This window comes from Topomyia yanbarensis, chromosome 2 (assembly GCF_030247195.1).
Source record: "Topomyia yanbarensis strain Yona2022 chromosome 2, ASM3024719v1, whole genome shotgun sequence".
Taxonomy (NCBI): Eukaryota; Metazoa; Arthropoda; class Insecta; order Diptera; family Culicidae; genus Topomyia; species Topomyia yanbarensis.
The window spans coordinates 66,997,697-67,008,933 of record NC_080671.1 but is presented as its reverse complement, the minus strand read 5'-3'; positions in this window follow the sequence as shown (position 1 = coordinate 67,008,933).

Genomic DNA, 11,237 nt, shown 5'->3' with positions numbered 1-11,237 from the left:
TCATCTACATTTCACTTGTACCAGATTTGAAATATGAAACAATAAACAAGAATTATGGTAAAAAATATTTTCCAATTATAATGTAAAGGATGCTGCGATTCAAACTTTAAACGCGTTTTTCTCGAAATCAATGCACTGTCACTTAGTCCGGTCTGACCTAACACCGACCAATTGGGAGAATTTAATTAATGATATCGTTTAGCCAACAGTTTCCTCTGTAATCACAATCATTACGATTTGCAAAATATTCGAAAGCATTAAAAATATTCAATTTTACAAAATCATTTAAAATTACCTTTTGAAAAATAAGCGTGGCAAAACACTCCTGTGCGAGGGTAAAATGCACCACAATAACGGGGCATAATGTACTGCAACAACGGGGCAGAATGCTCGGTGAACAAGAAAAAGAGCAAGTAGTTTCGTTTTTCGACGGGATTTCACAAAAGTGTGCCATTAAATAGCCTTAGGTTATGCAATTAGTAGGTTTTCAGCACGATTTTTTCTATTTTCGATTAAAAATCAGCAAAATAAAAGAAGAGGGCATTTTGCCCCCGATGGAGCAAAGATCTAAATTTAGCAAAACTATTTAGATGATTTTTCGTATATAGTGCGACAGAATAATGAACAACGGTATAAATTGAACTGGAATGCTCTGATATAATAGTAAAACAGCATTTATGAGAGATGAAAATCTTTGTTGCACGAGCCACAATAATCACATGAGAATAGCACGTTATTGTTTTTTGTTTATTTCTCAAGCTGCTATTGATGTATGGTTATCAAACTTTGACAGTGTATGTTTACTATGGCAGACTTCCGACTGGTATTATCCTTTTCTAGAATTTTTCAGCAGTTTTCGATATAAGCATGAGGTGCGTTTTGCCCCGGAGGTACGTTTTACCCCATCTTCCCCTATTTGAAAAATCACCTAAACCATACACCGTGATTTTTGTCTTGCAAAATGACGATGTTTTCCCTGATGCCGCGTTAATATTTTATTGATAGAAAAATGAAGGTATTGTTTTCGTCTGTAAACCCCAAGTACCTCAAATAAAAGGAAAATTTCAATTTCAAACAAAGGTCTACAAGCTACATAATAAAAATAACCTTGAACAACGCTACTATATAGAAAAGTTTCTTCAACCAAACCCATAAGTTGCAGAGAAAAGAATTGAGAAAAACGTTCTTTTGTCTTTTGTTCCGTCCTACAAGCAGTGCAATTATCCGCCGTGTCGCACTGCCTCAATTCTGCCCGGCGCGTTGTTTTGATCTCGTACATAAAACACTGCAATTCCTAGATTGTTTTTTCAAAGTGCTTATCAACATAGAAAACAGGTGATGACCAATCTGTCTTAAAAATTTAATTCGATTTCCTCAAATCTTGCCGACACGAACCGTAGATAATCGTAATATACTACGCGATCAAACACGTAATAAAACGGCCAGCTGCTGGCGTGCATATCATAGGCATTTGGCCCCATAAAACTGACCTTACCCAAGCGATGTCCATTACGAATCATATGAGCAAAACGAAGCAAATGGATAAAAGCTTCACTCATGTACGAAACGATTTCAAAATTTTATATCGTACTACAAGATTCATGTCGCGCGACAACGCTAAACTGTAGCGCAAATGCTTCCATAGGATGAAAGCTTTGAATAACAGACGCCATTTCGGTGGAAAGAGCTTAATACGAAGAGCGAAATTACAATTTAAAGCTTAATGATTAGTCAAATCTCATATGAACGCCGAACAGGTGCGTAGTGTAGTTCCTATATTCATAGTTCGGCGGAACACTGAAGGGAACCATCTGAACGTGTTAAATACCACCAGTCAATCCAGTATGCATCACAATACGTTTTTTAGATCCACATGGAGAAGGTATTATGATTGGGATAATACATTTACTCTTTCCCTTTGTTATCCAAGCCGGGCCATTGAAATCTAATAGTGGCAAAACGTGCGTGTCAATAGATTATTGTTAATCTAATGAACAGCAAATCGGTCGGAAATCTACCCCGTCAAACAATTTTGTTGCCAAGCTCCACGCGAAACATTGGTATTTGGCCATCATACTATTGCGCATTCCCCAAATATTCAGCATTATTCGGCATTCCCCAAATATTCAGCATTATTCGGCATTATTGATTACGAAATGATTTTTCGAACGAATGCGGCTCGATTGAATCTGACATCTTTTTGGTTTTGCAAAACTAAACTGGATAAAGAATGCTCTTGGAGTTCTGTATTTTATTTTCAGTACAATCACAGAAATACGAAGAAATTAAGTTTTTGCCTTTCTCAATAGAAAGGTATTGCAATTGCTCTGAAAACCGACTTTTTAACGGAGGCCCGGAGGGCCGAGTGACATATACCATTCGATTCAGTTCGTCGAGTTCGGCAAATGTCTGTGTGTGTGTATGTATGTGTGTGTATGTATGTGTGTGTGTATGTGCGTCTGTGTGTGTGTACGCGAACACAATCTCACTCACTTTTCTCAGAGATGGATGAACCGATTTTTACAAACTTAGTCCCAAATGAAAGGTGCAACGTTCCCATAGGCTGCTATTGAATTTCTAATGGATCCGACTTCCGGTTCCGGAATTACAGGGTGATGAGTATCACGCAGAAAATGTCGATTTTAAGAAATTCTGCAATGAATGTATAATGGTGAAAATTTTTCCAAAATGTGACCACAACTGCTTCGATTTGTAGTACTAGGTCATTAACAGCCATTCAAAGTCTCTTTGGTCACATTGGCCACCATCATCGGTTCCGGAAGCCCCGGCGGAAGTATCCAAATTCAGACCAACAGTCACATCGGTTTCTCGGAGATGGCTAGACCGAATCAACCAAACTTAGTCTCAAATGAAAGATGTTACGTCCCCGTAAATGGCTATTAAATTTTATCCCCAACCGACTTCCGGTTCCGGAGTTACGGGTTGTGGCGTGCGATCACATAGCAAATTGTGATTCAAACCGATACTCCGATGGAAGCAAAAAAGGTAAAAATTTCGCTAAAATGTCTCTCAAATAACTTAACTTTGCAGTTCTAGGTCACCGACGGCCAAACAAACTTTCGTTGACTACATTGACCACCATAGACGGTTCCGGAAGTGCCCGGGAAAAGCGGCCATCTTTCATAACTAGCAAACTCATATCAGTTTCTCGGAAATGGTTGGGCCGATTTTCACAAACTTAGTCCCAAATGATAGCTATATTATCCCCACAGATGTCTGTATAATTTCCCACGGATCGCTTGTAGGGTTCCGGAAATATAGACTGAACGGTCCGGTCACACATGAAATTCCCATATGAGCCGTAACTCAAATTTTTTTTCAAAGGGGGGACCCCATGAAATTTCAGAAATCGAATTCGTATTTTTGATGCCAAACATCTTTAAAATGCATGAAACGTCGAGATTTTATGTTATCTCGAAAAATTTTTTTTTATAAAAATCGACTTTTTGGGACTTTGCCGATTTCGCACCTTTTTTCAGTTCAATATTACCGTGGCTGTTTTTTCTTTTTCAAAATTTTAGAACTCGAATAATGATTTATTTTCCTGTATATAGTTGTCATGTGATGTACAATAATAAAATGTAATATATGCATTTAAAAGCTTTTAATGAATATAAACAACGCACACATTCTCGTGATTCATGATTGAGAAAGGCACAATTGCACCGCTAGGTGGATTAAAATAGGTTTTTATCATTGGCATCTTTACGCAGAAAATATATGTACGGGGCGCTACATGCTTGGGGTGGATGTTTTGCGAATAAACTGTCAGATCAGTAGCAAATCTCTAAAAGATTACGTAATTTTTTGCATTTTTAAGAAAATTGGCCTTAGTTGTATAAAAAAAATAAAAAAAAGGGTAGAAGAAAACTAATTTCCTTCAAGATGGTAAAGGGCGAACACGAAATTATTGCGACACCGAAAATGTCATGCCAATTTTCTTATAATGTTTAAAATCAAACCAAAATTTTAGGGTAGTTACATACATTTACTTCAAAAATCAAAAGAAAAGTTAATCGATGGAGCCTTGAGTGTAAAATTGAACGCATTTTCGCTTGATGCCCTCCATCAAAGTCTTTACAGTGTCATCCGGTACCAGTTTCTCAGTTTTTTCCATTTTCTTAACATGTCCTTCTCGTCTTTGACTGTCTTCTTGCTCTTCCGAAGTTCCCGCTTCATCATTGCCCAGTACTGCTCCACCGGGCGCAGCTCCGGACAGTTTGGCGGATTCGTGTCCTTTGGAACAAAATGGACAGAATTGGCCTCATACCACTACAAGACACTTTTAGCATGATGCCAAATCTGGCCAAAATAGCGGAGCTTCGTCGTGCTGCTGCAAGAACGGCAAAAGGCGCTTCTCGAGGCACTCAGATTTGCAGATCTCGCCATGTACTGTGCCCTTTGTCACGAAAGGCTCACTCCTCAGTGAGATATTTGGAGGCGAACTTCGACATTTTCTTCTTCTTAAATTTGTCGTCCACATAGAACTTGCTATTGCCGGGGAAAAACTCCAACCCCGGAATTTGCTTAAAATCGGCTTTAATATACGTTTCGTCGTCCATCACACAGCAGCCATATTTTGTCAGCATCATTTTAAGAAAATTGGCCTTAGTTGTATAAAAAAATGAAAATAGGATGGAAGAAAACTAATTTCCTTAAAGATGGTATTTAATAGATTTATTATGCAAAACAGGGATAGTATAGCATATTTTAAAATTTTCTTTCTGAACCGGTATAAAACAACTTCGTACAAAGTTGTGTATGTTCGAAATGAGAGCTAATTCTTGCCAAAAGTGAATTTATACTGGTTAAGCTTTGATTGGTTGTTTGGGGGGGGCGATTGTGAACCCTAACCTAGAAGCACAATATGAATATTTTCGAAGATTTCTTATGTTCAACTTGAGTGTATCTACTAAAAACTATTATCATTAACTTCCAAATTGTTTTTCTTCCCCTCTGAATCCATTAATTACTATAATTGATGCGTATTTACGGAAAAAAACATTAAAAAATTACATCAAATTGCTTATCGTAGATATGGAAATCGCACAAATCCACCTTATCTTGTTTATGCTATTAATCTGTAGATGTCGCAGCATTGAGCTTTTCAGCAAAATGCCAATTCAGCCAATCATGACATATTTCCAATGAATTTCAAAAAACTTGTATCCTGCAGTAATTACAATCGATTGTTGTTTAAATATGTCATCGCATTGACCTCAAAGTTATAGGTTGAATAAATGTTTACCGCGCTTCCATTCATTATCCTTTGATAAGGCGACAAAACCTGCAACAGACATGTTAGTCCATGCGGTGTCTCGGCAACGCAAGCTGTTTACACCTTCAATCCGTTGTTCGAATTACGTGCGAGGCGATATTCGGCGTGGAATAATTTAGTTACAAATGGCGGATCATTTTTCTTTCTCGACGGCATGTTGTTAGATACTAAAAGCAGTATATGTGTTATTTATTTCGTATAAAAAGAGGTCCAGAATACCTTTTCATTTCATTTTGTTTTAAACAATTATAACATATACAAAATACTAACTTTTCAGAACAAATCGGAAAAAAATCACCAACAATCGGTGTCTTACGACAATCAGTCGATTTGGTCGCTCGTAGTATTTTTTTAAAATTATCGGGCTGAAAACTTCAAATGTCAATATTAGGTCAACATTTTTTTTTGCAAAATTCATCTGGATTTGGTTTTGCAATATAAATACTACCAAAAAATTGTATCTTCTCTCAGAAGTACGATTTTACCTAAATTTTACCTAAATTGGCTTTTGGGAAATTTTGACTCTAAAATTATTTCATTGTCACACTTGACTTTAGCATTTGTAGACATTGACTGTACTAAGGAACAATCCACCATTTCATCTGATTTTGTAATCGATTTTAAGTGTACAATGCAAATGTAGGGCCAATAAATCAATTCTACTGACACTATGATATCTTCCTGGATGGTGCTCGAATTGTAAGAAGAAAATACAGAAAATGAAAAAAACAATCAAACCTAATAAAGGCTTTCCTAGTAAAACATCCTTTTCCCAACCCTCTTCACCTGCTCAGCAGGACACGTTTCCCATCAATCTTCATAGACTCCACCCCTAAATTAAGAAACAGATTGGTGTTGACTATTCCGTTATCTTCAGGGTTTCAGTTACTTTGGATACAAAGTAAATATGAGAGACAAATAGCGTACGAACGCACTCGACACCATCGAAAGTTCATTTCAAAGCCGGCGCCGCAATGTTCACCACTGATTGTAGGCGATGAAGCTATTTTAACGCTATTAGGTATCGGACCGCAGTATTTTTTAACAAGTTTTGAGAGAAGCTATATTATCTATTATCTTTTTCAGAATAAAGTATTTTTACACTACTGCTTAAACATATTTAACAGGAAGCAGTCAATTTTTGAGAAAATGTTCTATTATATACTAATCTCACCACCACGTTCTAATTGTCTCTTAATTGGTGTGCAAATATCACTCCATCGACAAAATACTGGGTATAGCGCAATAACCGAAGTGTAGGTGTTGCACAAAAATATGACTAAATACCAAACACGGGCGTAAAATGATTTGTAAAACGATTCCGTCTCCAGAAGAAGAGGTACTAGAATTGCATGCTCAGGTAATCACCATGCCAAGAGCTAACGGCAGATGATAATTAGTTTCACATCCAACATTGCATTGTTAGGGTAATAAAGTATAATACGCCCCACCGGGGCAAAACACCCCGCTTCTATTCCCAATATACAAAAGTTTCAAATGAGCCATTTCGATGTAAGTTGCCATTATTTTTCTATAAATATTTCAACCCCATTAAGTTCTATATGGTATGCCCCATTATTAGCACAACCGCAAAACAACTATTGAGTTAATTATGAACTTTAAATAACAGTACCTGATTTTCTTTAGGTAAATCAAGTTTTCATACAATGTGTGACCTTTTTTTAGCAAGATAAAAGTTTCAAAAATTCGATTAGGGCATATATTGTTGTGGGGCATAATCACCGATTGCTGTGGCGCATACTATCCTTTTGTTGTGGGGCATATTACACAGAAACTGGGTGAGCGAAGAAATTAGAATTTGATCATCTTTGAAAAACGTGTTACAACATTTTTAATTGCAATCTTTCAACAAAAACTTACGTGGGAACTATTTTCTAATTAATTTAGCAATAAATTTGACTAGTTGCTGCAGAGATCATAGTGCCCAACGTTGAATTATAGCTATTTCTGCTTAAGAGGGGCCTTTTAGACCCGTTTACCCTAATTATTCGATCTACATTCCGATACACTGTCTTTGTAAAATTTTGAAAATGAAACCGAAATTTGAATAGAATTACGGAAACAAATATTTCAAATACACCAAATTCTTTTTTTGCACGGGGGATGCGTTCCGTGCAAAAAAAAAAACCGTGTAAAAAAAATCCGTGTTATTTCGAGAAACCGTGTAAAAAAAATCCGTGCTATTTCGAGAAACCGTGCAAAAAAAATCCGTGCTATTTCGAGAAACCGTGTAAAAAAAAATCCGTGTTATTTTGAGAAACCGTGCAAAAAAAATCCGTGTTATTTCGAGAAACCGTGCAAAAAAAATCCGTGCTATTTTGAGAAACCGTGCAAAAAAAATCCGTGTTATTTTGAGAAACCGTGTTAAAAAAATCTGAATTTACAAATTTTATTAACAACTATTTGGTTATCGTATTTAACAATGAATACTGTTGGACATTTTAAATGCACAAGGTGGCTGTCAATGTGCCCAGTAGAAGTTTTTTAATTTTTCGAGGAGGTTTTTTTTAGAAAAATGTAAGTTTTTTTATTCGTTAAAAGAAGTTATTGTCCGTTGAAAAGCAATAGTTAAAATGGTAAAATGTTTCAACTATTTAGAGTTTGTTAACTTTTTGTAGATTACACTGTACTACAGCGATTTTAAATTTTTTAAATGAACTAGTATAGCAAATGCGATACAAAGTAATGTACACACGAAATTTTGAAGCAAAAAAAAATTTCGGGACCTTTGCCACAACAACGTTGCAATTTTCAGCCGATTTTCGGTTTTGTAGCATTTTTTGAACGAAGAAAACTAGACCTTTCGAACAGTATGCGGTCATATACAGTTTGGTAAGAAACATTGTTCGATTCTGGGATAACAATATAAAAATTGTCATTTTTGCGATTTTTTCATGTAAATGGTTATCTTCTCATTAAAAGAAATTTCATGAAAAGTAAAAAAAAATATTTTGATACAAAGACGCTCTTGCGCAATTGAAATGTCAGAAATTGTCAATTTTCTACACCCTATTGATTGGCTTTTACTTAATTAAATACTCTTTCCTGATAAGAGGCAGCATTTGCCATTTTGCAATGTTGACAGACCCCTTCTTTGCAATTAATATTTCCAAAACTGCACTTTGATGAAAAATTCTTTCCTGAAAAGCTGAAAATTCGCTATTTTACACTTAGCGAATCTAGTTTTTTTAACGACTGCAACCTGTGCCTGGGTGGATATCGGTCCGTCCCGCGAGGCAAACTTTGCAAAATCGTACGAAATGGCGACTATCTGCCAATTAAACACCGATCTTTAGGAGGACGATAAAGTTTTGTGCATGTGTGTCTCAAAAAGTGTGATGTCCTCTAATTTGTCTAATTCTGAAAAAATTTCTTCTGTCAGTGCGTTCGAGTCGTCTATATCTATACTAAACCAATTTAGAATTAGAACCGCCTTATATCTTGTTCCTATTCTTTTCTTTCGTCTCCTAGGTCTGAAGCGGATCAATCGACTATTAATAAATATGATAAAAGATGCCAGCAGTATTGGCCCTTATTCGCAAATACTTTATTCACTACAGCTGTGCTATATTTCTTCTCGATCTTATAACAGAATTTGAAAATCGCTGTTCTAAATAGACGATATTGGTAGTTGTTATGTTGTACCAATAAGCTAGAGTAGTGACAATATTTTTAAGTTCCATAGATACAATCTACCTTAATTGGATACTTCAGAGTTATTCGCATCTGCTCTCGGAGACCACCAATCCTCCAAATGACTCAATTTGCTCGAACCGAATGCACATTTATACCACTGAGCATTCAACTCGAACATATCACACCGAAGAAGCGATTTGTTATTTCCAAGAACCAAAGCTCGAGTGAAACAATCAACATTCTCGTAGGTGCTAGTCCTGCACATCTTCTTGGAACCAGCTAACATATCCAAGCTCGACAGCTAGCAGAAGTCACATATATCTCCACCCAAGCGAAGTGATCAATTCACTTGTAAGTAGGACCACTCATCCACAAACCAGTCATGAACACTCCGTAAGTAACAATAGGTTTTTTAAAAGGCCCATAACATTTTCTGTTACTTTTTTGCTTTATCGACTAATATGTAGGAGACCACCCATAAATGACGTATCATTTTTGAGTGATTTTTAACACCCCCTCCCCCATCGTAGCATTTTGTCACAAACCTCCAAATACCCCCTGGTAATTACGTAGCTTGACGGTAAACCTCCCCGAAAAAAAATTTAAAAAATAAAAAACGATGTTAGTTAGATGAAACGGGTAAGATTGTCGTGACATCAGGTCAACCCCTATTCCCCTTAAACCCTTGTGAAGGCAAGCTAAAATCCTAACGCTAAAAGGCAAGCCTTCTTACAGTAAAAGCATGAAAAATCCAAAGCATATAGATCAATTTTATGCAGAAACACAAACTTTTCAAGTGCTTGAATGATTTCTCTATTTGAATTTATTTGACAATGAAGAATAGAAAATGAAAAAACAACATATAAGCGAAAAATGAAGAACTGATAGGTTGTTTCAGAATATTTTAAAGGATTCAAAACTAAAGCTCACGCCTGTAGTTATTAGCTATACTATATACTAATAAAGTCAAATTCTCGTAAAAATACGAATACCCGATAAATACTCATTTTGGGATTAACTAGAATAAGCATTGGCTGACGCCAAAAGCTAAATTATTTAAATAAATAATTACCACTTTTCGAATATGTCGAGCAATATATTGTTTTACCACAGGCTAAAAATGGAGAACTTCGTCCTTGGAAAACGTTCATTCACTTCATTTTCTGGCAGGAAAAAATTCAAAATTATAGCCCCATTCCAAATACAAACTTGTTGGGATGCTTTTGGTTTACTCACAAGAATTTTTAAGTTTGTATGTAAAAATATATGAATATGGAAACAATAAATTCAGTAAAAAATGTCAGTATTATCTTATTTGGCCTAAAATCCTCTGAAGATGAACGAATTAACATTACAGAAGGCTGCAAATTCATCCGACTTTGTGGTAAAAAAATGTTGTAATATAATGTTAAATGCTGCCTCTCTTTCTCGCACATGCTTATAGGACATTTTCAAAAATTCTTCTTATCTTCAAAGTTAAATAACTTTGCCCGGTAACCTCCAATCATTATGCAACTTTCAACAAAGTTGTTCGTTATTAAAAAAGTTACACCACCTGAAGTTTTGAGGTATGCAGAGTAGCTGTGGGATTTTTTTTTTTGAATTTTGATTTCTTGTTTTCGATTTTTCATATATGACAGAAACTTCAAAACTCTTGAGAGTGAACTAGAGCTATAGGAAAAAGCTCATAAGTGACATATGGTTTGTATAGCTAATTAACACTTGATTTAGCAGTGTTCCAAAAAAGTTAAAAAAAATTTGCCCGTCTAGTTTGCGCGCACAGTGCATTTACGTGAGAAAAACTACATGATACAAATAAATGGTAAATGTGTTTTAACTTGATCAAAGATAAGTTCTTCAAAACATAGGAAATATTTGTAAAAACTGAAATGGATTCATAAAAAATTGATTTTTGGATGCAAACATACGTGCCAGGAATATTATTTGCATCACCAGTATGCACAGATGATGTCGAAATACCTAGCGGGCTTGCTAGGCCCGTTTGCCTTTTTGTGCATGTAAAAAGTTTATACGAATCTATGAAGCACACCATATGTGATATTTCCGTAATATATTACTTTTTCGATGAATTTTAGCATCAGTTAATGGAATTTTCATGCTCAAGCTCTTACTGCTTGCATAACGCTTTGTAACTAAGAAATCGATAGCCGCCGGGCCTGGAAGACCCGCGTGCCTTTTTGAGAGTTAAAAAAGCTACCTAGCATGACATGACTCCCTACCCCCTGTCGTCGCACATCATCACAAAATACAAAACTATCCT